This window comes from Podarcis cretensis (genome assembly GCF_951804945.1).
Source record: "Podarcis cretensis genome assembly, chromosome: 3".
NCBI lineage: Eukaryota > Metazoa > Chordata > Lepidosauria > Squamata > Lacertidae > Podarcis > Podarcis cretensis.
The window spans coordinates 90503531-90529994 of NC_137172.1; the positions used below are offsets into that span (position 1 = coordinate 90503531).

The following is a 26464-nucleotide window of genomic DNA, read 5'->3' on the forward strand; positions in this document are numbered from 1 at the left end:
GATATGCCCAGAGGCACTCTTTATTATTCAGATATGTATTTCAGTGCTGAATCCTCACGTAGGAAAAAAAACCCTCTAGGTTTGAACCCAAACTCAAGCCTTGATTAAAGACTATTTATAAGTTTGTTTTAAAAAGGTGAGACACACCAGGGATTTAATTTGACAAGTGAATGCAATTAATCCAGGAAATGTTGAAATGGAATTATTCAGACTCAATTGCAGCGAATCTTCAGCTATCTATAAATTTTGAACACACTTTTTTTTCATTCTGACATTATTTCATAATAGGAGAAGTAAAAAATGTACCAATGGAAAAGGAAAATAAAATAAGATATGTACATATTATATCAGAAAAACCTAATGTTCTGGTTCATAGAAATGTAACTTCTAAAGCGTCTTGTCATTGTTAATTTATCAAGTAGCTGTTGCACCAGCATGCAAATAAGTTACTATTCTATAGTGCAGGTATATTCATATTTCCATCTGAATTTTCTTTGCTCATTGTGAAGCCATTATCTCAATTCAGCTAGATGCCTTTTAGGGCTATTTCTGCTAATTGTCCAGGGCTGTTAGCTTCCTGTTGCTCTCATTAATTTCTTAAGGAATCAATGAAAATCGGTATTTTCATTCTTATGTGGAGAAAACAAGGATGTATCCTACATACATTTATTGCCCAGGCCTAATGTCTAACTATGAGTTTTAGTATTGATTCAAAATACAGTAGTCAATGTGCCATTACTGAACATCTGAATTATAATAAAGTATTGAGTAATCTTGAATATAACCATCAGATTTGAGACTTGGGAGTCTTCTACTGCATTTCAAGGGATGTTGGGATTGTCTCCCTTTGGAAATGGGGCTGCATGAAGAATGATCCAATATAGAAACATGAACTCCAAAAGAGAAGATTCATCTGCAGACAGAAGAGCAGGTGCTTCAAAGTTCTGAAGAAACATTGGGGAGGGCAAGTTGGGCCCAGGGTCAAGGTGGGTGGGTTGCCATGGTAACAATGGCCTGCCCTCCTTTGTGACATCTCCTGCTTCTCCCTTAAAAGCCACCAACTACAGGTGTCCATTGTGGGTTAGTGAGGAGAGACGGAGACAGGTGTGTAGGTGCAGTTGGTGGTAAGAGAGAAAGCAGAGGATTTGGATTTTCTTCTGATTTTGACTGCTTAAAAAGGACGTGGAGCCAGCATCAACCATGCGGTCCATTCCAGACCTTCAGGAAGAAGAAGGAAGGTTCAGCGGACTTTTCCTTCGTGGAACAGAGTGGCTCAGACGACTGAGAAGCGCAATGCAGCTCAAAAAGAGCAACAAAGTGGCCCCACTCCAGAACAAGGAGCAGCCTCCTGTGGCACCACTTGTGACAAAGCTCTTCATGAGTTTTCCAGAGCTCGAGAAGGCAATAGCCCGAAACCGGGCCCGTATTAGACCAGCACCTGAAGAAGAGGACATAATTGTAGAAGATCTGGAATGAGTGTCTGGTGTGATGGGCCAAGGGAAGGCACTCCGCTTTGGAAGAGTTAAAAGGGAGCAAGGGAAGAAAGAGGGCGATGAGATTGAGGTAACCCTCCAGCCTCTCCTGAGCTGCAGAGGCTCAGGGCAGAAAGGCGGAGGGAACTAAGTTCCCGCAGGAGGAGTGCTCGCCTCCAGGCCAGGAGAGGTGAGTCACCAGAGGATCGTGGCCTCCCTATGCCTCAGGACAGATAAAAGCCAGCCAGCCCCAGTCCAAAGTTGTGGGAGCAACATTGTTGGTTGCCAGTTCCTGCCTGAACCCTGTCCTGCTTTCCTGCCTGAGCTCCTGACCCGCCCTGGTTCCCTGCTTGCAAGCCTGTTCCTGACTTCACCCGACTCCCTGCCCTGCACCCAGCTTCAGCTACTATGGACTGCCTCCACGTTGCACCTTTGACCACTTGGACTTAGCTGGTTCCCCCCCCCCTTAATGAAACACCATATTTTCTGAAACCCAAATAAAAATTTAAATTGGTTAAATTACACAGCTCAGTGGAAGAGCACATTCTTTGCATTCTCTGGTAGGTTTTGGCAATATTCCTGGGGTACTGCTGTTAATTAGTGTCAACAACACCATTGAGCTGCTTGGGATTTGGTGGATTTTTAGGTCCATATGTATGTTGTGTTTCACTGCTGGATTTTTTTCTGTGGGCGCTCGGCGGAATTAGCTTTCAATTCATTCAACATTTGCGCGTTAAGGCCCCAGAACACCCCTCCCCCCCCCCAGAATAATAAAGACACATTGACACAAATATTTTAGTTTAAATGTTAGTGGGAAAATTTAGGCCACAACTTTATTGAATACAGAATGTGAGTGGTATTGGCTTAGGCACTGGCAAATCTATATCTGACTCCTGCCCGCCTCGCATGGAGTCTGGAAGGGTAAACCACCAAAAGAGGGAGCTCCGTCGATGGCAACCAACTGAAGCTCACCCTGGGGTTCCTGGTGGGTCCTGGCATAGCCCTAGCCCCTCAAGCAGACTTCGGACGAGATCCAGACCCATGGATTCCTTTAACAAAATACGCTTGTACCTGGAGGGGCAGGTGATGGCCACACCTCCCCTTCCCCACATCTCACTAAGCCATTGCCTAACTGCCAAACCTTACAAAGTTGTGATAATTGCTAAGAGGTAGGAGAAAACCAAATGGCCAGTGTCAATCTGCCTAGTGAAAAAAAATTCTATACGCGCCCTGTTCCAAAACAGGTGACCAACCAAAGTCCAGAGCAAGGTCAAAGCAAAACCTAAGAAAGGCCAGGTGGGCGGGTGTTCGGCGGCATAAAGCCAGGTAAGGCCCCAACAACTTATATAGCCAACCCCCCCATCACACCACCTCTCCCCTCAATTTGAAGATAAGCAAAGGTTATTTGCTTGACGAAAAGGCCAGCTTATGTGGCTCATTTCTGTAAAATGTACTAGAGTAGCACGGGACTAGGCCATAAGCAAAAAGCTGCCATGCAGCCCTGGTGATGTAACAATTGGGTCTGGGAAGACAGGAATTAAGCTTAATTGTTACATCAGCATATACACACTAAGCTGGGACTAAGTTCCATTGAACATAGTGGGGCTCAGTTCTGAATAAATGTACATAGGACTACTTACCTTTTCCGTTCTAAGACATGTTTACATGCTTCATTGTTATACAGCACACTAAGTTTGGCTCTTTATCACGCAGACATCATTAAAAATGTGAAATGAGGAAAAATAATAATTATTCTGTGCTCTAACACTTAAACTCCAGAGGTGACCTGGCTGGAAAACAGATGTGGAATGGCTACAAAGTGAAGCATTTGACATTTTCTGCACTATTATCGAGCAGTTTTCAAAGTATTTCTGTTTTCGTGTTGAAAATGTCATCTCTTCAAGGTTGACATTTCTGACATTAACACTTAGGAGGAAACTGTGTACTTTTAATTTTTCAAACAACAATATCTGCTGATCACAGCCACTTTAAACATTTAGCTTTGTATAATTATCCCAGTCTGTGCTACCTGATTGTGAACATTTGCCCCACTTAACCCGCTTCCAGTGCCACCATTATGACCCCTGCAGAGTCATGGCTGTCATGCTGGTATCGCTGTTGAGGATGGTCTATTCGGGAGAATATAGTTTTCTGAAATAAAAATAAGAAGTAAAATAACAGACCATATCCGAAGTTTCCATATATTGTCGTAGCAAATCTTATAGTTAGACCGATGGCACTGATCAGGACCTTCCCTGCTCCTGCCCACCTAGCAGTTCGAAAGCATGTCAAAGTGCAAGTAGATAAATAGGTACCACTCCGGTGGGAAGGTAAACGGCGTTTCCATGCACTGCTCTGGTTCGCCAGAGGCGGCTTAGTCATGCTGGTCAAATGACCTGGAAGCTGTCTGCGGACAAACGCCGGCTCCCTCGGCCTATAGAGCGAGATGAGTGCCACAACCCCAGAGTTGTCCACGACTGGACCTAACGGTCAGGGGTACCTTTACCTATGTTTCATTACTGGATTCAATTGTCCTGCCCCCTTCTCTTAAAACCATCATGTATTTTAAGCCAGTCTTAATTGCTTTAAGAACAAAGGAAAAGTGTTAGTGGACTACTCCAAGTGCTTCATGCTGCTCCAACACACTCCCCCCCCCCTTTCACCAACTGTAGCTGGGCCAAGTACAGGTAGAATTTTAACTTTGTGTATTTTCAACACAGCCAACTTTCTATATGTCACACTAGGTCACTTCATGCACTCTCAGATGTGGCAGATTCAGTGGAGGTTAACTTGCCGCCTCAGTAAACAGGAACCTGGTTTGGAGGTCCCCAGGGGATGGAAACTGTAGATAGCCCAGTTAGGAGAAAGGAGATTGATAACCATCTCATGCATGGCCTGTGTTGCAACAACAGCCTGCATTTCCTATATCTGATTGCTCCTAAGCCTAATACAGTGAACCCAAACTAACAAACCTAGCAGCATTCTGCCACACGCTGGAGACTTGTGGGGCATATAGACACTGTTTTCAGCTTTGCCCTGCTTTGCCGTTCACTAAATCTGATGTATTATCGATCTCTTCACATTCATACAAAGACTGTTTTCTGGTCTGAAAATCTCAGTGGGAAGCTGATGAGAGAGACTCAGGCAATTGTAAGTGGAAGTAGAACTTTTTTTTTTTTAAGTTCCAAAGCACCTCTTAAAGTGAAAATAAGGTTTGCAGCAGCCCCCTCCCCAAAATTTCAGAGATCCACACCCGCCCACTCGAATCTTTTAGGGAGGAGGTGTCATTTTGTCACCACCCATACAATTAACATTCAAAAAAAGACTTCTTCTTTTTTTGCAAGTTTCATCTCACCAAAGCCTGCTCAGAGTGGAGAGACTTAACTGGATGCAACCCAGCAGTCTTTATTGCCTTGTTAACTAATACAGCACCTTTCTTGCTCTAACTTCAGCAACTCTTGAGTGCTCCAGAGAATTTAATTCTTTATCAAGTTTCTTGACTGAGAGCAAGGTACACATTCCTACTGAGTGGCTATATATCATTTAGTCCTCTCAGTGAAAAACAGCCATTTCGGCAAGATTTAAAATTAAAGAAGTCATGGATTCAGGAACTTTGTAGGCCTCCCCTTTGTCCATAATGGATAAGAAAAAATGACTTTCTGATCTAGATGGAAGCACTAAAAATAGTGCTTTGTGCAATGGAAATTGTATAGTTATATATCTCCTTCCTCTGACTGACACATTCAATTAGCTTGTCAGTTCTTGGTAGTAGATAATTCACCGATGAAAGCTTTATATTGGCCATGAGACTTTTCTTTTCTTTTCTTTTGCTTTTGTGTACTTGTAAAAATATTAATAGTTTCCAGACCAATTAATATGTTCAAGTGCAAGATACACACATACATATCCTGTGGAACAAAAAACCGAAACTGCGCCATTGGAAGAATATAGCTATAATAATATTGAAACATAATTATCCCTAACATGGTAGTTGATAGTGATGTTGCATGCAATATAAAAATGAGTAAAGATGTGCCACACTAGTCATCTGCCTAGATCTGAATCAAAGACTGCAGTGATGAAAAATACTTTCAGAATCTCATTCGGTTCTTAAGTTCCCTTCCCGAATTTCTTGCGAGCATTTATTTCTTTGCTGCAGATAGATATGTTTCAGCAGGGTGTAGGATTTATGGGGCTGCATTCTTGGGCTGTATTAATAAGGGCCTTTGAGAAATCTGCAAAGTATTTGCAGAATAACAGTTCTATTTCAACTTTTGATGTTCATTAACTTGGAGCGCTTCCATCACATAGAAAATGGCATCAGCACTAATGTATAATAAGAGAGGAGTCCCCCAAGATACTTGTCATCAGGTTATTCATTAGCTGCCTTTTTACAAAAGTTGCATGTGCTCTACATGCTGCACTGAACAAAAAGCAATTAAACAGGGGAATCTTAGGTTTTAGAACTCCATTTTTTAAACTCTTCTCACTGTTCCAACGATTGGAAGCATTTTAAGTTAGAATTTCATGTGTACTTAGTATGTGGTTATAACTACAGCAACTAAACAGGGTTTAAAAAATAAAATAAATAAAGCATAGGGTGAAGGGGTCCAAAGATGGTTAAAAATCCTTGACCAAAACCCTATCAGATCCTTTTTAGAAGGATTGGACTGAGAGTGGAGGAGAGCTCTTGCACCCTTCCTTCCTTCCTTCCTTCCTTCCTTTTTTACAAAATTCATTCCATCGGAAACGTGTTGGAACATAGGAAGAGTCTTGTTGGACTCTGCCAAAAGCACATATGATCTAGCACTTTGTTCTCACAGTGGCCAACCAGCTGCCAATGGGAAGTCCCCAAGCAGAACCTGAATACAACAGCACTCTGTGTATGAAGATAGGCTTGGAAACATTCATAAATTCCAGATGAAACTTCAAAAGCAAGGGGCTCAGTGAGACTTAGTTGTCAGGAGGAAGAGCTTCTGTCCTTTGCTTTTCCCCATGACTAACAGCATCATAATAAATTGTAATTAATGCCAGTTATGGTAGTCAGCTTTCTTTGGTGTGTGTGTGTGTGTGTGTGTGTATATATATATATATATATATATATATATATATATATATATGGTGAGTCCTTTAAAAGAGGCCCCGTGGATACAGAGTACACATGTTCCACGGGGCCTCTTTTAAAAGACTGTGTGTGTGTGTGTGTGTGTGTGTGTGTGTGTGTGTGTGTGTAGGACTGGTTAGCAGCTCATACATATAATAAAACATGTCCTTACTACTCATCAGCCATCACTATCCTGATTGAGCTTTTGACCAAAAAAAAAAATGCATATAATGTCCCAAATATGAGTAGAACTGACCTACATTTAAGAAACAGTAGTTAGCCACCATATATATCTCAAACAAATTACTGAACTGTGTTGCATAGTAAAAGCAAAAGCAGAAGAACTCTAGTCAATGTTCTTGAATTCATCAATAATGTCTAGGCGTTATTCCTACATTGCAGACCACATTCCTTTAAACTGATCTGCAGTCTCTCCCTCACTCACTCCCCCCTTCTAAGTATTCTCACACTTACTCAACTGTAAGAACTGTTGCTTTTCACTTTTTTGTACAGTACTCAAAGCGTTAACAAGAAACAGGAATCTGTACTTTTTGGATCTATGGATTTTTTTAGATGAATTGCTGTATCTACAAAGATTGACATTCAGCATGCAAGCTGTGATGGATAAAGGAAATCTGTAGTTTCACATTACATCTCTAAATAATTCTCCATCCTAAGCACTACAGAACATTGGCACACATGATTGTTGAAACAAATCAGGGATTAGCTTAGAAGAAAAGCATCTGAGACTCATTTTATCCTCAGCAGTGCAGATCAGACAAAAAAAGGTTTGGGGTTTTTCAATCACAACTCCTGCCTCTATTACCTCATGGTAACTCTTTGCATAATTCTGAGCAATATAGATTCCTCTTCACTGCACTCTCATTTTCCTTCCTTTGACCAATATGAACATCAACCAGCTTTGTGGTTTGAAAGTTGAATTTAATATGATCGTGTTATTATGTGCTCATAGAACATGAAATAATATGATAATCTTACTATGTTTTTGATCAAAAAATTGTCCCTGTAAACTAGCAGGTCAAAACCAGTGTCAGAGGTTAGCATTGTTAGGCATCTGCTGAGGCCAACACCTTAGCAGGACCTCAGAGATGACCTTCAAACCCAGCGCCCACCCTGAATACCCAACACGTAAATGTAATGCACCTGTTTACACTACAGAGAAAAACGAAGTGATGACTTGTAAGGCCATTACCAGTCAGAGAAAGGATAATGATCACTGCCGTCCTTCTGCTTTGTGGGAGGAGACGATGGTTCAACATTCAATTCTCCTCCAATTTCATACCGTTTGAAGGGTTGTGAAAAGTAGTGGGGATTGTCATTGGAGCTCAGTGCTAGCCAGTATTGACTCTTCTGCTTGCATTTTAGTGCATGGGTGCTGTTGTTGTTTTTTGTAATGGACTGACATCCAATTAATTGAACCGTTTCCTACAGTCTGAAGAAGTACAGCACAAGCACAGGTTTATCATCTCAATGAGAACAGAAGCCTTCACATCTGAGGCATTTTTGTGTGTGTAAAGAACATTGGATTCTCATGATGCCCTTCTGCCTGACACGTTCTGAAAGACAGGCTTGGCTCTAAGATTGTTCTTAAAATGGCATGAAGCCTCTTTGGGATTATAGGAAAATATCACTGATTTTGGTGGGTTTAGCTGACATCTTCAGTGGGTATAGAAGCAGAAGTTAAATGTCAGCTCTATTTCTGAGCTGCTGTTTGAACCTTCGTGGTTTCTCAATGTTCCTGCAAAATGTATAAATTCTAGCTGACAAATCACAAGCAAACTGCAACAGTGAAGGTAATGCCGTGCCTTGTGCAGCTGCAAGGTTTTGCAAATAGTGGGCTGGATGTCGTGGTCACGATTCTGAACTGCAGTGTGCAAAGCTCCTTAAAGAAACTTACTAATTCTGTTTACATTTAAATAAGAAGTGACCTAATTCACACTTCTCAAACCAATGCAGAAACCGAAACCCAACTATCCTTTGAAATTTGCACTTATCCAAATGTTGCAATACAGTTCTCCAACAAAACAGCACGTACAAAAATGCATATCTTTGGGGGCGGGATGTGCGTAAATTTGCCTATATTAGTTAAAATTAACATACAGAAATATGTTATATTCCAAATGGTGAGATCGATGTTTGAAGGCAGAATGGCTGATGGAACTGAGGCATGGGTACAACAGCAATGATCAATATATTGGAAATAAAACTTGTATTTTCTGCTTCAGCATTTGTCCTCAAGAGGGGCAAATCAACAATGTTTCATTTTGATCATCTTTTGTTTCCCAACACATTGCCAGGCAATGGGAATTAAGATCATAACAATCAGTTAGCAATTATATGCAACCATGGATATAAAACATCTAAACCTAATTAATCAAAATTATAGTTCATCTGGGAGAGTTCAAGGTTGATACAAGAAGGAAAAGTAGCCTCTGTGCTAAGAAAATTAACAAGGCAGATACATGAGCATACAGTGGTACCTCAGGTTAAGTACTTAATTCGTTCTGGGGGTCCGTTCTTAACCTGAAACTGTTCTTAACCTGAAGCACCACTTTAGCTAATAGGGCCTCCTGCTGCCGCCGCACCGCCGGAACACAATTTCTGTTCTTAACCTGAAGCAAAGTTCTTAACCCGAGGTAATATTTCTGAGTTAGCGGAGTCTGTAACCTGAAGTGTATGTAACCTGAAGTGTATGTAACCCGAGGTACCACTGTAATCTGAATTGGATTTAGTTCATGTCAAATTGGCCATCCATTTCCCCACCCCACTTCCCAAGCAACCAAGGAAAAGTTAATCACTTTCAGGTTCTCTGAGCAACTGACCAAACACTTTTAGGTTTCTCATGTCAATGGAAGAGAGCATGTATGGAGGCCGGACTGAACCCTGCATTTATTTCTTTAAGTACACTTCATATTCAAAAAAGCTTCATAAAATCACTTCGGCATGAATGTAGGGAACATCTGATTGTCTTCTGTATTTCCATACTGCTCCTCATTTGCAATAATAATAATTATTATTTCATATTATTGGATAAAAAATTGTCCTTATTTCATGAATTCCAAATGGATTTATCCATCATGACTTTCTGTTCAAAGCTTGCTTCTGTCCTTTTTTCTCTTGTACACATTACAATTTTTTCATGCCACTCTAACCTTTTTCTCAGATTCTTAAAAAAAAAAGTTTCCGAAATGTAGCTCTATGCTTTTCAAAAATCATTTTTATTATGCATGGCAGCTAAAGGTGCTCAACTCAAAGCACCTGGGTTTTCTGAATAATACAGCCACATCAAAATCTGTTTCTATGCCTGGCTGGCAGTAGGGAAGAAAGGGGAAGAAAGGTTCTTAGCTATAGAGCTGGAAAGTTATCCCTATTAAGATTAGTTCATTTCGCAAACACTAGGGATGGATGAATTTGTCAATTTTTGCTCTCTCAGTTTCTCATTTTTTCCAATCTTAAATTCAGTTCTCCACATTTCTGGAGGTGGGGGGACGACACATATGTATAGTGCTACCTCAGGTTACATATGCTTCAGGTTACATACGCTTCAGGTTACTGACTCCGCTACCTAGAAATAGTACCTTGGGTTAAGAACTTTGCTTCAGGATGAGAACAGAAATCGTGCTCCGGTGGCGCGGTGGCAGCAGGAGGCCCCATTAGCTAAAGTGGTGCTTCAGGTTAAAAACAGTTTCAGGTTAAGTACGGACCTCCGGTACGAATTAAGTACTTAACCCGAGGTAACACTATAATTTCCTCAGCGTATTAGTGTAATTTTTTCCCTAACAAATTATTTTTCTGTGCAACTTTTCCTAATATAGACAATTTTGCAAAGATGTTTACCCAATATAATTCTTTTCCATATGCCATTTTCACAGATTTTATGCACACTTTACCCTACTTTATGCATATTTTTTACTGGGCTGGGGAAATTAGGAGAAATGTGAATTTCAAAGGACAGCTGTGTGTCATTTCATGTATTCTTTTAGAAATCATGAATTTGGTAGGTTCACCTTTAAATGCAAACTTAATTTAATTTCTCCACCCTGCCCCTGCCATCTTTGTCAAATATTTAAACAGATTGTTTGCTACTTCATATTGTTTGTCCTAAATTTACTGACTAGAGAAACTTGCATGTGAAATGTTATCCCATATCGTAAATAAAATCCCATATAGTATGGGATAAATACATTAAATAAATAAATAAAATCATTTGCAGGGCTTTGAGACACAAAAGAAAGAGCCAAGGCTATCCCCCCCCCTTTATTTGGGATGGGGGTGTCTTTGATGCCACACAAAGACCTTTTTATTTTCACTGGCTTTTAAAATCTTACGCTTGTTTAGCTCTGTTGATTTATCTTTTGCTTTAAAAAAATATCTTTCAAATCTTAACCCAGAGTTGTTTCAAAGCAGTGTTATGTGTATTGTTTTATGCATTTGGTGGTTGTCTTAAATTGTTTTTATTTTGTGAGCCACTCTGAGAACTCTTTTGTTATAGGAAGGCAAATGAGTCATGTATGCAAGTAAGTTTAGAAAAGAAAAAATCAGTTCAGATTGTCTCAGATGACAGGGGAGATCTAAAACACTCATTGAAGCAGCTTCCCAAACCTGACATCCTAATCACATCTACCATGGAGTAAGTCTCATTAAACTCAGTGGGAATTACTTCTGAGTAGAGGTTCTTGGAAACTGAGCCTTAAGCCCTGTCACATATTTGGAGAATCCCTTGATAAACCTTCTTTTAACTTTGGTTCTGTGAATTTTGGCTTTGAACTTCACAGCATCCATGTATGTTCATCCATTATTTCAACCAGAGAGTGATTCAGATTCTGTCTGATTAGGCCTGGTCTGGGGCTATGGCAGGAAGCGCACATTCGCGCCCACACATTCAACTGCATATGGTTGAACAATATGGTGATTTATATCCACCGAGATATCAGTTGAGTTATGCTGCACCAGGCTGGATTGTTGCAATATGCTTTTGTAGTGCTACCTTTGATTTGTAAACACATGCACCTGATGCTTGTATTAGAGTAAACAAGGAATCTTTAGTAGCATACATGTACCATGGGCACATGTGGGCACATACAGAAGTGCATTTTCTGAAACCCTGGAGAGCTGCTAAAAGTCAGATAAAACTGAGCAGACAATACTGAGCTAAATGAACCAATGAACTTAGTATAAGGCAGCTTTCTACTCCCCTGTGGCCCCACACCAGTGTAATGCATTACTGCCCGTAAGCAGCATTTAGTTGTGAGTCAAGGACCTGTCACCCGCTTAGGGATAAATAAGACTCAAGGACACATGTATTTTAGGTTAATGGGCCAAAGAAGGCCACAACTTTATTAGTTACAGTATGTGAATGGTATTGGCATAGGCATTGGATCAAACAAGGTATATTTGACTCCATCCCGCTCAGCGGGGAGTCACCTTAACAGCCAATGGGAGGAGCTTGTTGATGCAAATACAATTGGAAGCTTCCCCTGATGTCACCGGGGGTCGTGCCATGGCCCTAGCCACCAGCAGGGCATTGGACAGGATCCACGACCACAGGATTCCTTTAACGGAATACCCAACAAGGGGAGGGGTAGGTGATGGCCACAACCTGCCCTCCAACACACGACACATATTCCAATGCCTAACCGCCAATGCCCGATTTGATACGAGGTAGGCGAAAAACCAAGAGGCTGTTGCCAATTTGCCAAATGGATAAAAAATTCCTACCAGGCCCTCTGGGCAACCAGGGCAACCAACCAAAGTCCATAGCAAGGTCAAAAGCATAAATATGACCTAAAGGGAGGGTGGGTGGGTGATCCGACTGTTATGTACTGAAGTTCTCACCCTGGGCCAGCAGGGGGATACTGTAGATAGTTATGCAAATAAGGGATCGAAAGTGATGTTCAGTGATTGGATAATTTTAGAAAATTGTTACAGTTACGTTGTACTGGAGCTCTATATAAGCAGGCTGACTGAATCCTTCAGTTCAGTTCTGTTCTGGCCTGTGAATAAACAAGAGCTGTTTGAAGAATCGCTGTGTCATCTGATATGTTCACCCACAACTTAACACCAACGACTCCAGGCAGCAGCATGTGGGCACGGTTGGCTGGCTGATGGGCACAGCGCAGCAGCCGGTAAACTGACGCAGGGGGCCGAGTATGCCCTCTGCCAACATGGGAACCGGCTCCCACTCACAACTCCTCCCCTCTGGTAGGAGGAGAGGCTTTATTATTCCGAAAAAGAAAAGTATTCTGTCTCCTCCTTTCTTCTGTGTGCCAAGGCAAAGCAGGAGGTCTCTGTTCCTGGTGATATAATACCACAAAGTTCTACTACGTGTCTTCAAGTACTGCGTGGCCTTTTGATGCTCAGTGGAGTTTTTTTAGGACACGATTTTGATTTAACACTATATTGTAACAGTTAAATTAACTTGTAGAGAATGAACAAAGATAAACAGACAGGTGGACAAATGGGAATAACTACCAGTGAATCTCTTTATTTTATGTTCTCTGATTTGTGTTCTGAGTAATGCTTTTGTAGCGTTCTGGGCCTTGGAGGAGCATTTGGATGCTTCTAGAAGTTAATAAATTTTATTGCTTGTTTAAACAGCACCCTTGCCATTACGAGACCTGCTCCTGTAAACTACACTGAGGAAATCCATTAAAGAAAATCCATTCAAGTGCAGATTGTAAATAAACCCTAATTTTCTCTTGAATCAAACGCCACAATCTTATTCCCTTTAGAGTCTTCATTTTCAAGTTGGTGATCACTGGACAACGCTCTTTTCTTTCACTGCAAGCTGAAAGAGAACAGATGCTGGGAATATGCCGCTCCCACTCTAGAGTGGGGCTGAATTTGCCACACACACACCCCTCCAGGTCAGGCCTTGTGCAGTTTATCCTGGAACAGAAGCTGTTATGAGAGACATGGGTTTTAGAATCCAACTGGGAATGGGTGGCTGCCCTCCAGCTGCTGCTTCTCTTCTATTCTGGCAGCACCTTCCCTCCCTATATAGTGTAGGCTTTGCTAGTCATTGTTTATGGGGCAGAGTAGGAATTTTTTGGGGAAGCCACTGATTGGCCTTTGGAACACTTCTTTTTTTGCCTGCATCACACTGTAGGGTAATTCTAATTGGCTTGGAGTGGCTTAAGTTGGCATGAGCATGTGAGGAAATTTTGATTGGTTATACCCAAGGTATTATTGGGTTAAGGGCCCTCTTTGATGACCTCCCACAGCCTTTGGCTTAAGTATTCCTTGGGGGTGCCCTTTAGGCATGTACTGGACTGTGCTGTAAAACAAATGCCTTGGACTGAATCCCGAAACAAAGATATAACAAGTGAAGCTGGCATGAAATAGTTATAATATTACCTGTCTTGGTTTGTACCAGACAGTAGCCACCTAGCTGCTGCATTCTTGATAAATTTGATGTTTTATTTTCTCCTTTAAAAAAATAAATACATCTTAAACATGGCACACAGTTAGGTGTGGTGTATATTATAGAAAAAGGCAAGTAGCTTTATTTTGCAAAGCCCACATGCTTACCATGGGGAGCCAGCCACAAACATGGAATGCCTACACTGGTATGGACTTGTGAAAAACCAGCAGAGACTAAAGCTGCAATCCTATAACCACTTCCCTGGGAGTAAATGTATGGAACTCAATGGGTTTGTTGAACTCATTGAAGTGCTATATGTAGGCTTGCACTGTAAAGCTGCAATTCTGTGCATATGACCTGGAAGTCAGTGAGATGTACTTTTGAGTAGACACTGTATTGCATCTGCCCTTTTCTTCTATAGGGATTAGATTTGTGGAAATGGCACACAAACCTCCTTAACTAGAATTGCCTAGAAGTTGCTTTGCACACTGATATTGCATCTCTGCACTGACATCTCTTTCTGCAGTGTCAGCATAATGCTGTTATCTTTTGTGATGTCGTGTCAGCACAGGTGTCTGTACTCTATCTTTTATACATATATATTCAATCCTAGGTGCAGAAAAGTGTATCTAACTTCTTTATGGTACTTCCTTTGGTCTAGTTAGTTCAAGTGCTCTGGCAAAGTCAACAGAGCAAATGACACACTTCTGTGTCACTAGATTTGTGCATTCTATTAATGGAATTCCTCAAGATAAATTGTTCTAATTATATTTGAAGTAGGAGTCTATTCCAGTTGGCTTATTTGTATTTTGTGTGTATCTTGAAAGGCATATTGCAATATTGCATCCTGGGTGGTATTGGTGAATAAGGTAAAGGTAAAGGTACCCCTGCCCGTACGGGCCAGTCTTGACAGACTCTGGGGTTGTGCGCCCATCTCACTTAAGAGGCCAGGGGCCAGCGCTGTCCGGAGACACTTCCGGGTCACGTGGCCAGCGTGACATCGCTGCTCTGGCCAGAGCCAGAGCCGCACACGGAAACGCCGTTTACCTTCCCGCTGGTAAGCGGTCCCTATTTATCTACTTGCACCCGGAGGTGCTTTCGAACTGCTAGGTTGGCAGGCGCTGGGACCGAGCAGCGGGAGCGCACCCCGCCGCAGGGATTCGAACCGCCGACCTTTCGATCGGCAAGTCCTAGGCGCTGAGGCTTTAACCCACAGCGCCACCTGCTGTATTGGTGAATAGTCTACCTTAAACTAAGGATGTGTACAAATTACTGTTTACTCTGACTTCAGCGCACTCCTACATGTACACATTACATTACCCACAATCTAAAGGTACTCTGTAGTTTCTTGTGAAATATTGCTGTTTAACGTGCTCCCTACCCCCACCACCAGCTTTCATCTAACTTGAAAATTGTAGCCATGTTGAATTTGTAGTAAAGCACAGGTGTGTACATTTGAGAAACTGACCTATCCTTCCAATAGATGATGTGTTCAACGTTGTGTCCACCCAGCTACTGGCATCCCCACCCTAGCTGTAATCCATGTCACCCCTTTGACTCTGTCAGTGACAGAACCCTGATGTTGGTTGGGCTAAGGTTTCAGAGGATCGAGAAGTGACAGGGCTGGTGGTTAATATCCAACACTGGATTTTGATCTCTGAGCTCCATCCCTGATGTCAGAGGATAAGTGATTATAGAATTGCAGCCTCAATCACCATGATAATTATGAGAGGAGTAGGAAGAGGAAGGGGAAGAAAGAGGTGGAATTGCCACACTTTCCTTTTCCCTGATGTCAGAGATGGAGATCCCATCTGCACTATGGCCCTCAAGATGCTTTTCCAAGGACTATTGGATGACACCTTAAATTTCCAATTAAACTCAGACAGAATTCTGTGTATGGTTTTCCATGAATTTCAGTGGTAACCCATCATTTCTTCATGTATTGGTTATTCCTCTTTTCCACGGCAGTTAGAAACTATATATATATATATATATATATATATATATATATATATATATATAATCAACCCAAAGCATAAGGTGGCATTTTGCATAGCAGGACAACAAAATGCACAAGCGCCTTTTGTCTTTGTTTGGCTATTTAAAGCTGACATTCCTGACCATGGGAAGTTTAGGTGGAAAACAGCCATTGCTTAGTTTGTACAAACAACCCTCTAGAAATGCTTGCGCATTTAAATGGTCTAGGAGTAATGCTGAGCTGCAAGAAAACTAAATAGCAAATAAAAAAGCAATAAGGCTTTAAAATCTAGTTTGGGGCCACCCTCTGAGCTGCAGACAGTACAATATTAAGGCCAAACTACATATTATGTGCGAGATCTCTGATCTCCCAACAAATGTATTTTCACTAAGCAGCCGCCTCGGAAGCCCCAAAATTGGATTGAAGCATCAGTGCTGGGGGAAAGGGATTTAACCCTGTCCTATGTGCTGTCAAAATCCCCCTCAGCTGCTGTGTAGCCCACTGTGGGAAAATACAGGCACCTGCATTTTTCTCCCCGAGGGGGCGAAATTTAAATTCAGAAAATGGTGGGGAGGAAAGGTTGTCCTTCCTTCCCCCTGTAGTGCTGCTCTAATCCAATTCACACAAAAACCTGCGCATACCCACACCTACCCAGCAACACACCACCAGCACACCTGTGCTACCTTTTAAGTGAAAATGACACTTTGGGAGATCAGTCAAAGATATCCTGCATAATGTGAAGTTTAGTGCCTTCCAGTGACGTGAATGAATTAGGATACGCGGGGAAAGTTAGTGTATCTCAGCTTTCCGGGTCAGTTTTCTGTGTAGATTCCTTTAAGCTTTCTGTCCAGCCTGGCAATGTGAAAGCATCTAACCCTTCCTAATCTTGCCGCAGCTTTCTGTTTCTCACACAGAGTCGGCTGGTGGTTGCTAGGCAACTGGAACTGCCAAGTTCCATATGGAGGCTAGATATTAATGGCCATTACACACTTCCCTCACATCAAAATTAATAGGGAAGAAAATGTTACAGCAAGGTTGGGTTTGTTTGTGCACAAGCCTGTGCCACTAAGAAACATTGGGGAAAGATAAATAGCATTAGGTCAGCATGGGAAAGATTTTATTTATTAGTCCTACATATCTATATTGATTATTGGACTGCTTTTGCTGCCTGTCAAGAGATGACTGGAAAAATTGCATAAAAACACATTGTTTATAATAATAGTAGCAGCAGTAGCAGTAGTGGTGATGCTATCATTTCTATTGTTTTGCTTAATGTTCCTGCCTGTTTTCAAGAACTAAATGTATGGGAATGAAAACATATTTCAGCACTGTGGAATAGACACTTTCACTAAGGCTCCATTACCAGACCAGATAATCTGGTAAAGCAGTTAGATAACTCTTAACTAGCGAGAGGTGAACTGAGTTGAGATTTCCTTGCCTCTCTAACAAAAGATGAAGTTGTTCTGTCTCTGTAATGCAGTTTCAGAGGAACCAAGTCTCATTAAAGCAGAGATGGTGAATCTCAGGGTCAGGGGCCATATACTGTCCTCAGGACTTCCCTATTTGACTCTCAGATGGCTCTCCCTAGTCCACACATCCACTGCACTGCCTACTTTTGCACTGGGACCTAGAGGTTGCTCCTGATGGAACTGGGACTGAAAAAGGGCCCCCACCAGTGTATTAGGGTTTTGCTCCCAAGCAGTCGGAAGTACAAGAAAGCTGTCCTATTTTGAAAGTTCTACCACTGTATGCTCTTTCTGACCTAACCCATTGGCTTTTCCCACTTAAAGAGTAGTGCTGAACTCTGACTTTTTGGCCTAGTTCAATTTACACATGCCATCAGTAGTTGGCACCATTGGAGACTTCCCAAGGCCCACCCTCCAGCAGAAGACGCACTAACTGCAGGTGATTACAGAAGTCTATCCACTGCAGTGATAAAAACAAATGAAGTTCTACTGCAAAATGACTTTGCTAGGAAACGAAACGTAGATGGCTTTGTAGATAGTGATGAAATCACCGCATTTTGTAGTGTTTACAGTCCCAATTGTACAAACAGAACCTAATATAGCAAGCTTGCAAAAAAAAACTGTGGCGATGTTACAGGAGACAGATCTTTGGTTGTATTAAACTTAACTTACCAATATTCACATGTCCCTCTGTCGCATGGAAGAAGGGATGTGCAATCCTTTTACCAGTCAAAGACAACAACAAAGAAAAATCAATGCTGCCAAAACCAGTTATAATCGGTAGTTGCAAAACTTCATTACTGCTGGGAAGTTCATTGTAGGCAATACAGCAATATATGTGTACATATATTTGAAATTGTCTTGATTACTTTTTGGAAATGTTTGTACCCCCAGGATTGTATCCTCCTTAATCATGGATTATTTTCAAATGCTTGTGCTGAAGAATTAAGCCAGAAGCTATACTTAGAATGGGAGCTATTAGACAATAAGTTGATAGAGAATTGTCTTAGACACTTTAATTTCTATATTGTTCAACTAACCAAATAATTTCAAGGTGTTTTGCATCCACTTATGCAAATATTGCAATTACCATATGTAACAGCAGAGCCCCAAACCTTCCTCTGCCTTAAATATTTCTTATCTATTGATATATTTATTTTTCTTTCACCCAGCAAAGTATGGAAGGATCTTCTCATCAATGATTCAGTTGATAGGTGGTAGGATCTGCCAGTTTCAGTACCCTCAGTTTCTCATTTTCCCAGTCTTAAATTCAGCTCTTCATTGTGCAGCAATATGCATTTAAAAAATAAATCCTTAAGGGCTAAGGAGCAGGACTTTTTCTTTGATAGCAACCACTCCACAGAATCAACAGCTAAGGGGAAACATTTGTCTTCTTTCACCAACCAGTGAAAATCTACCTCTTTCTTCAAGCTTTTCCAATATCAGTTTGATTTTTAAATTATTATTACAGTTGGTATTTGCTGAGTTGTTCGTTTTATCTGTTATTTTTTAAAAAATGTATTCCTTTTGCTGCTTTATTGTATCTTTTTTCTTTGTGTGACTATATATTATTATTTTTCCTGCACAAAAGCAAACAACACATTCAATCAATAATAGTGAAAATATTATTTTTCAGAAATATTATAGGAATGTAGCAGTAATGGATGACAGAATTTTCTTCTGCGTTTGTGAGCCTAGAGACAATCTGTTTCTATTTTGGTAAAGCATGATGTGAAAGAAATATTATGTTGCTATAAAAGAAAAAGAAAAACGTAAAGCATCATTTCAGGTTTTGGTTCTTTTTGCATGCTGCTTTGTCCATTTTTATATCTCACGAAAGCATTCTGGTTATCCTTGCTATGCAATATTTAAGAAGGGTCTAGGATTTTGATTTTATTTCCCCTCCAGTAATCTTCATTTGAACACAACAGAGATAAAGAGTTTCCGTGGCTTACTTTCTCTGAGTGTTTCATGCAGACTCTTTTTCTTTTTGAAATCCAAAAATAAGAGTTAGTAGTTGAGGGGCTCTGCTTATCAGCTATTTCAACATAAATTAATCTACATCACTATCAGCCAGTACCACAACACAATTAAGCCAAACCATTTCACTTAAATCTAATTTAATCCTATTAAATCCAACAGAAATACAGCATTTTAAATCTACATCTTCACCAACATCCAAACTGAATGTTCAAAAAGAAAACCAGTTAACGGAAACAGTTTACCAACCCCCCTTCCAGTGCAATCCCCTTCATTTAAACAGCCTGTGCAGCCTATTCCACAGTGACATTTTGCTGCATGGTTGTGGAGCTGGAAGGAGAAGCTGGAAGGGAATCGGCCTCAGACTCCAGCAGTGATGGTAGACCACAGTAGTCCATGTGTTGGTAACCCCAAGGCTGCCCTTGGGCTTGGTCTGGAAGCTCCAGCTGGTGAAGAGTGTGTCAGCAAAACTTCTAATAGGGCCACATAACTGCCAACATGGGACACCACTGTTAAAACACTTGCACTGGTTCACCATCTACTACTGAGCCAGATTCAAGGTCCTTGCATTTATTTACAAGACAACTTAGGTCCAGGATAACTTAGGGACGGCCTGAACCCTTATATCCCAGCTCAGTCACTGAGATCATCTGTAGGAGCATGGCTGGTTGTTCCATGAACTGATCAGGCTCATGTGACATCAACATAAAACCAAGCCTTCAGGGTTATGGGGGGGATGTTCCTCCAATAGAGATTCAGCAGGCACCGTCTGTATTGACTTTCAAGTGTTTGCTGTCATGCTTAAGCAGACAATTAAGAATAAAGCTTTTCTGTAATAGTCAGCTGGTAATGATTTTTTATTTTATTTAATTTTTTTTGCTTTAGTCTTATTGCATTTTAATGGTTGTGAACCACATTGATTTTTTAAAAAATGAAATTGTGGTGTAGAAATATTTTTAAAATATAAATAAATAAAACAAGAACCACATCTGCAGGTTGGCACAATGAAGAAGTGCTATATGTGTGCTGAGGGCTCATTCTCAAGTGGGGCAACTGGTGCATCAACTGAATCAGAGTCCTGCTCAGTCGGACACTGGGCCCCTCAGGCAGATGGCATGTCAGAAATGGCCTAAGCTGTCTTTGCATTTATTTTATTTTTTAAAAAGACCAAATCAAATTGTTTCAGCATTCCTTTGTTTGGTTTTTTTTCCTTCTTCTTACTAACAGCAAGTTGTAAACGGAGCCTTCATCAGCATATATATGGCACTGAAGCCTATTGAGTGTAATCATGACTCTTATTGTTCTTCTCGAAGAGAAAAGGGATAGAGCTCCACATGAGTTTTTAAAATGCAGAGGTTCTTGCAAGGCGAATAAGACATGTTTGTTCCATGGCAGATATTTGCATGGGTAGAAAGGCACTGTGTTGCACAAGGCAGTGCTTTTTTCTGGGGGTACTCAAGGGTATGCAGTACCAGCACCTTTTTTCAAATGTTAAAAGTGAGCACCTTTTCTTTCTTTCTTTCTTTCTTTCTTTCTTTCTTTCTTTCTTTCTTTCTTTCTTTCTTTCTTAAGAAATGGCACAAGGTAATAACAACATCCTCAGTGTCTTAGCACTCTGCCATCTCCCAAAGTCTTTGGGCTGCTCTCAGTTATGACAAAGTGAGTTCTAAAGAGGGTTTATTCATAACTGTTGCTTTTCTTTGCCCAAGAGCCCCTTATGGGCTCCACTGAAAGTAGTTCTGGGTGTTAACCACACTTTATTGTTGGCATAGCATGCCACATTAGAGGACATTTCAACTTTGTGAGGATAAACACAGCCATAACTCTCAACACATCATGCAGCACAGACTTCTCTGACAGAATAAAACATAGGTTCCTTGTAATTCTGGGTTCTTGCATGGAAATAGCACTGTGTCTGGAAGCATAGCAACTAAGGATCATTCCAGTACTTTTATTCCAGCTAGCTGAGCCAGCATGGCTATAAGTACATTCTGTTCTAAAGCAAGAGGCTATGTGGAAAGCAACCTAAGAATTCAAGTATAAGCCGTAAATAAAGGGGGAAAGGGGGCATGTTCCAAATTGATTTGTGTGGACTTCTGAAAAGTGGAGCCACAAAAACCATACTTTGCACCAATGGTTGTTTGAGCAGCAGTGAAATATGTATTTTCAATGCCCATCTGAGAATGTTAGAAAGAATGTGGATTTCTTTGTACTTTTTTGGCATTTTGTGTCTTTAAATTTATTTGTATGTGTGTGAGAAAGAAAGAGAGACAGAGATCTGTATTTTTGCGATCTGGAGATGGAATAGCTGGTTCTTTGCTCAAGTGCTGCATTCATCTTTATGTGGCTCCCTTTACAGCTACAACTAGCCTAAAAGGTGGGGGGTGGGATATTGATGCTGCAGCATTTAGTGTGCAATCCTGTGCATGTCTACTCAGATGCAGCCCAACTGACTTAAATGGGACTTACTCCCAGATAAAAGACTTTCAGATCTAGTCAACCAGTTACAATAATCAGTGTGACAGTCTTTGATCAATCAAAAAGTGCCTCCAGTCTTATTTTTTAGTGCTGATTCTTTTAATGCATAATACTTAGAAAAAGCACCATATTAGAAGAGGTATTTCACACATGGGAGAATTGTTTCACTCAAATGCAAATATTTTCAGTGTAGGCTGCTATCCTATGCTTACTCACCTGAAATCACATCCAGGAGTTTACTTCTGCATAAACTTGCATAGGGTTATACTGCTAATGGATTCACTGTGCAGGAGTAAGTCCTGTTGAGTTCAATAGAGCCTACTTACTCTATAGTAAGTGTGCTGAGGTCCGCACTGCACAGCATGCAATTAACTGAATAAGATTTCCTTTACCATCTGAGAGCCCTAAAGCCACTCTGGAATACTATGAAAGTTTGAGGAAAATATGGGTTGTATTCAACATAGCACGAAGGATATTATTCCTTCATTGCAAGCATTTATGCTTTCCTGACAGAAGAATCTCCCCTCTCCCTTCCCTGTGAGCTGTTCTGTAGGGTCTCCCAACCCTCTGGAGAAGGTATTGGGGTTTTTTTTTGGGGGGGGGGGAATCCAGTTTCCCTAGTGGTAATAATTATGCTGACTAGAGCAACATTTTATTCAAATGCAGTCCTTTGCTGCTTTCAGTCATGTATCCATAAAAAAGCAATAATGGCATGTGGTCACAGCTACAGGTATTCTATTCATTGATAACATTAGGATTACAAAGAAAGAGATGATATGTAAATGTGATCAGAAATGCTTTTATGGTCTAATTGAAAAAGTCTTGATAATGCACTTCAGGAAAAGAGGTGTTAAAACATTTAAAAGTAGAATTCTGTGATCTGATAAGAGGGTGGATGTTATATATCACTGTAGATCTATTTTGGTCTTATTTCTGTATATTTATTTTTTTATTCAGATATTTTGCTTAATAATATCAAATGCAACAAATATTTCGGTGGCATTCTATAGTACTTCTTTATCCTGGGAGCTATTTACTTCCCTGGACTTTGATGAACAGTTTAGCGTGCAGATGAAAAGCTTTGATGAACCTGTTGTACCATTATGAACCTGTCCTTTCCCAGGACCTCTTCTGCTCTGAAATAATAATATTCATAAGCATGTTTGCAACTACTACTCAATCAAACTGGTTCAGAAGCTAGTTAAAATGATCGAGAGAAAAGCACTTGTTTAGTACACATAGGCCCCACTCCCTATTTGCATATGATCTGCAAAGAGACTGCAAAAATTATGAATTGTTTACTAAAGACTGATTGCTGACTTGGCACATGTAGACTATTTCCTGCCCTTGTTTGTGTTGTGTGATTGCTCAAGTCATCTCATTAACATGGTGGCCTTTCTCTTCCATCACTGAAAACATGGATGAAACGTCTACAGCTTTGAAGGGGGAAGAGGGTAGCCAAAGACACTTAACAAATGGAGCATGGTAACACTTGCAGCACATGTCCATAAGGATATTCTTCATGCTGCCCAACATAAATAAGTTGGAGATGTCACTGAGGATGTTTTGTTTTGTTTTGTTTGCCTGAAGTATTGTAATATTTTGTGGCATTTTACCTTCTTCAGAACCACTAAAATCTTGCTTTTGTGTAAACGGAAACTGATCTGTGCTTTGCCTCTGGTTCTATGTAGAACCAAAATTTGTTTGTGCACAACCATGGTTTTACTGCTGAGGCTTAGATCCACAGGCTTCCACTGAAGGAGTGCGATAGAGAGTTGTACAATATAACTCAAGACAGGTTGAGGTTGTTATTTAAGCAACAACAGCAACCAATCATTGGTAGTTTACATTTTATTTTCACTTCTTAAAGGTCTTAGTAAAAGGGAATATTTGATTTAATGTCAGTCATTTGAATTTAAAGCGCGCACACAAACAAAGTCTTTTGTGAAGCCATTCTATTTTGCATCATACTCCTTTTCCCTCTAAAATTTAGTATAATCTGACATAAACTGTGGGCCCACCAAGCAGAAGACACATATTACCAGCCACATATTTCTAGCCTGCTGCGAACATCACAATCTCTTCCCCCTTCCCTCATTTTTGTAGTCCAGGAAAGAACAAAAACAGTACCATTGTGATGGAGTCTAGTGAGCTTGAGAGTTTAACTTTTAGTGTAGATCTCATGAATGCCAACATAGTATGCCAGCACCGTATATAGTGCTATCTGCAGGTTAGAAACACAGCAACACCCCTTCCCTTGGTTCATTTAGCTGAGTCTGAACTCACTGGCAGCAGCTCTCCAGGGTTTTCGGGTAGGGATTTTTCTCATTCCTACCTGGAGATGCCAAGGATTTAACCTGAGACATTCTGCAGGCAAGGCTGGTGGTCTGCCATGGATCTATGGCCTTTTTTCACAGGTGGAGAGGGCCCATGAGCCTGGTGTCTCTGGTGGGCTCTTTGCTGCTGCTGCTAACACCAAATTCAGCCCTTCTTTGCCTTTGGCCCCACTCCACACCATCGCCTAGTGTGAGAGGGTATGGTGGGCAGATGCTGCTCCTTCTCCTTGCTTGAGTAGGGCAGGAGAACAGGCAGTAGTAGCAAGGAAGAAGGGGATCAGGAAACTCCGGAGGCCTATGGTGCATCCTTTGCTGGGGGGGGGGTCTCCGCACATTACCAATGATGCCTACCTGTGATGTTGCTTTGACTATAGCCTCCTGACCTCTAGGACATTTAGGCATGGCAACTAAGTATGGCACCAAATGCAAGGAGCCCTGCATGGCTAAGTTTCCCCTCCCCAAGCTGTGCCTTCTTCAGACAGTGGCAGTCACTGCTACCAGCTATGTTGATGACCACCAATTAATGGTCTTTAAAAGATGATTAGATAAATTCATGGTTAAGTTTTTTGTTTTTTTTTACTCCAGTGATTTTATTAGACCTTTCAGTGGCAGCCAATCCAGGCTGTTTTTAGATCAGCCTGGGAGCTGGCTGTTTCCATAGCTTCCACAGTGTTTAGTATCAGATTTTCTGTAGGTGTGCTGAAAATGGGTAGGGTGTTTAGTTTGAATTTCTGCATGTAGTGGTTCAAAAAATGCCCAACTGGCTTTATTTTGTTAAGTCAGCTTTTTATTCAGTTTCTATCCAGTTTCTTAATGACAACTGGGAGTAAGAGTTAATAATAGTTTTTTAAAAAAAAAAAAAATTCCACTGAATAATAAAAACAAAACATGTGTGAACCAGCTAAGATAAAAACTCTCCTGCTAAAAAGCGGAGGGCAGGCTTATAGGGCTACTCCTGTATTTGTAGTTTTTGTCTTCTCTGGTTTTAAGCAAAGTGCTATTTTCTCTTCTGTTTCCATTTGTAATCTACTCAAGTAGAAGCAGCCAGATTTTTGAACATTTAATGTACTGTGAAATTCTGCTCAGTGCTACTTGGGTGACTACAATCCATATATGCTTTTATCAAGCACCTTTCGTGTCCTCCTGTGATATGGGGTGCAGGGAAATTAAAATGTCAAAATAAAAAAATTCGTTGTTCAAATAGTCATGAAGCGTGAGCCAGAAAGCCACTACTTCACATCTCATATCAGTCATAAACTCAGAAGGTGGTTTTAGGCAAATCCGGCTTCTGCAGCCATTTGCAATCATAAAAATGAACTACCTTGCAGGCCTGTTGTAAGTATTACTTAAATAAAGTATGTGAAAAAAAACTTGTATAGTATAATACCAACAATAAAAGCAATGAAATTTCATGTTGGAAAAGTCACACAAAATATTCACCTCATGTAAAATCTTTCCAAGGGTTTAAGTTTTCAAAACAATTGTCCACAAACACTAAAGGAGATTACTTCTTTCTTTCTTTTTACATACTCGAAAACTGTAGCAGTTGATCGCATAGAAAAGCCACGTAGCTATCCTTCTGAAATTTGGGGAGATTGATGCCCTCAGAAGAGGCAACATTGCATGAAATCTTCCTCCAATTCCACCCCCAAATTTTAAGAAGTTATGGACATTTCGTTTTAAAAAAGAACATCCATGCCTGCACATTTCATCAAAAGAAAGAAGACTCTAGCTAATTTTCATTAATTCCCAGTAGTGGAGAAATGAAGCAGCCTTGCACAAACCCTTAGCTGAATTGGGCAGCCTATGAAGCACCTCAAACCAAGTCAAACTGCTTCCCAAAAAACCAAATCAGGGTCCAAACAATATATTGAAGTCTGTGCACGCCTCTATTTCTGACATAAGTCAATATTGTCCTGGGCAAATGGACTTATCCATGCACCATTTAGCTGTTTTCCAGTGTTCCAATTGCTTTGTTCCAGATATTTGTTTTCCTTGCTCCAAGCTACCAACTGAGAGTGCTACGTAAAAGGTTAGAGGAAATGCTAAGGGTTTTGGTATGTAGTACAATAAACTCAAGGGCTTGTTGAGGACAATTTAGAGAGCGATTAGATGCTACTAGAGGGCAGGGCTTGTCAACCTTAGACGCTGTGCAGAAGGAGAAATTGCAGCAGGTGAAGCTTGTAATTGCATAGTCCTACAGGGCTGAGAAAACCTACTGAAATTCCCTCTTCTGAACAACTATTATGGCACAGAAGCCTTTGAA

The 26464-nt window shown here is 40.8% G+C and overlaps 1 protein-coding gene and 1 long non-coding RNA gene across 5 annotated transcripts in view; one reads left to right on the forward strand and one right to left on the reverse strand.

Annotated features, from left to right (window-relative positions):
• EYS (eyes shut homolog) overlaps positions 1 to 26464 on the forward strand; it is a 490906-nt gene that overhangs the window by 234689 nt on the left and 229753 nt on the right. The gene's annotated exons all lie outside the window — the stretch shown is intronic.
• On the reverse strand, positions 13062 to 14821 carry LOC307212950. Its single transcript, XR_013837279.1, has 2 exons — positions 13954 to 14821; positions 13062 to 13485 (listed from the first exon to the last, which is right to left on the reverse strand). It is a non-coding gene; the product is annotated as an uncharacterized lncRNA (long non-coding RNA).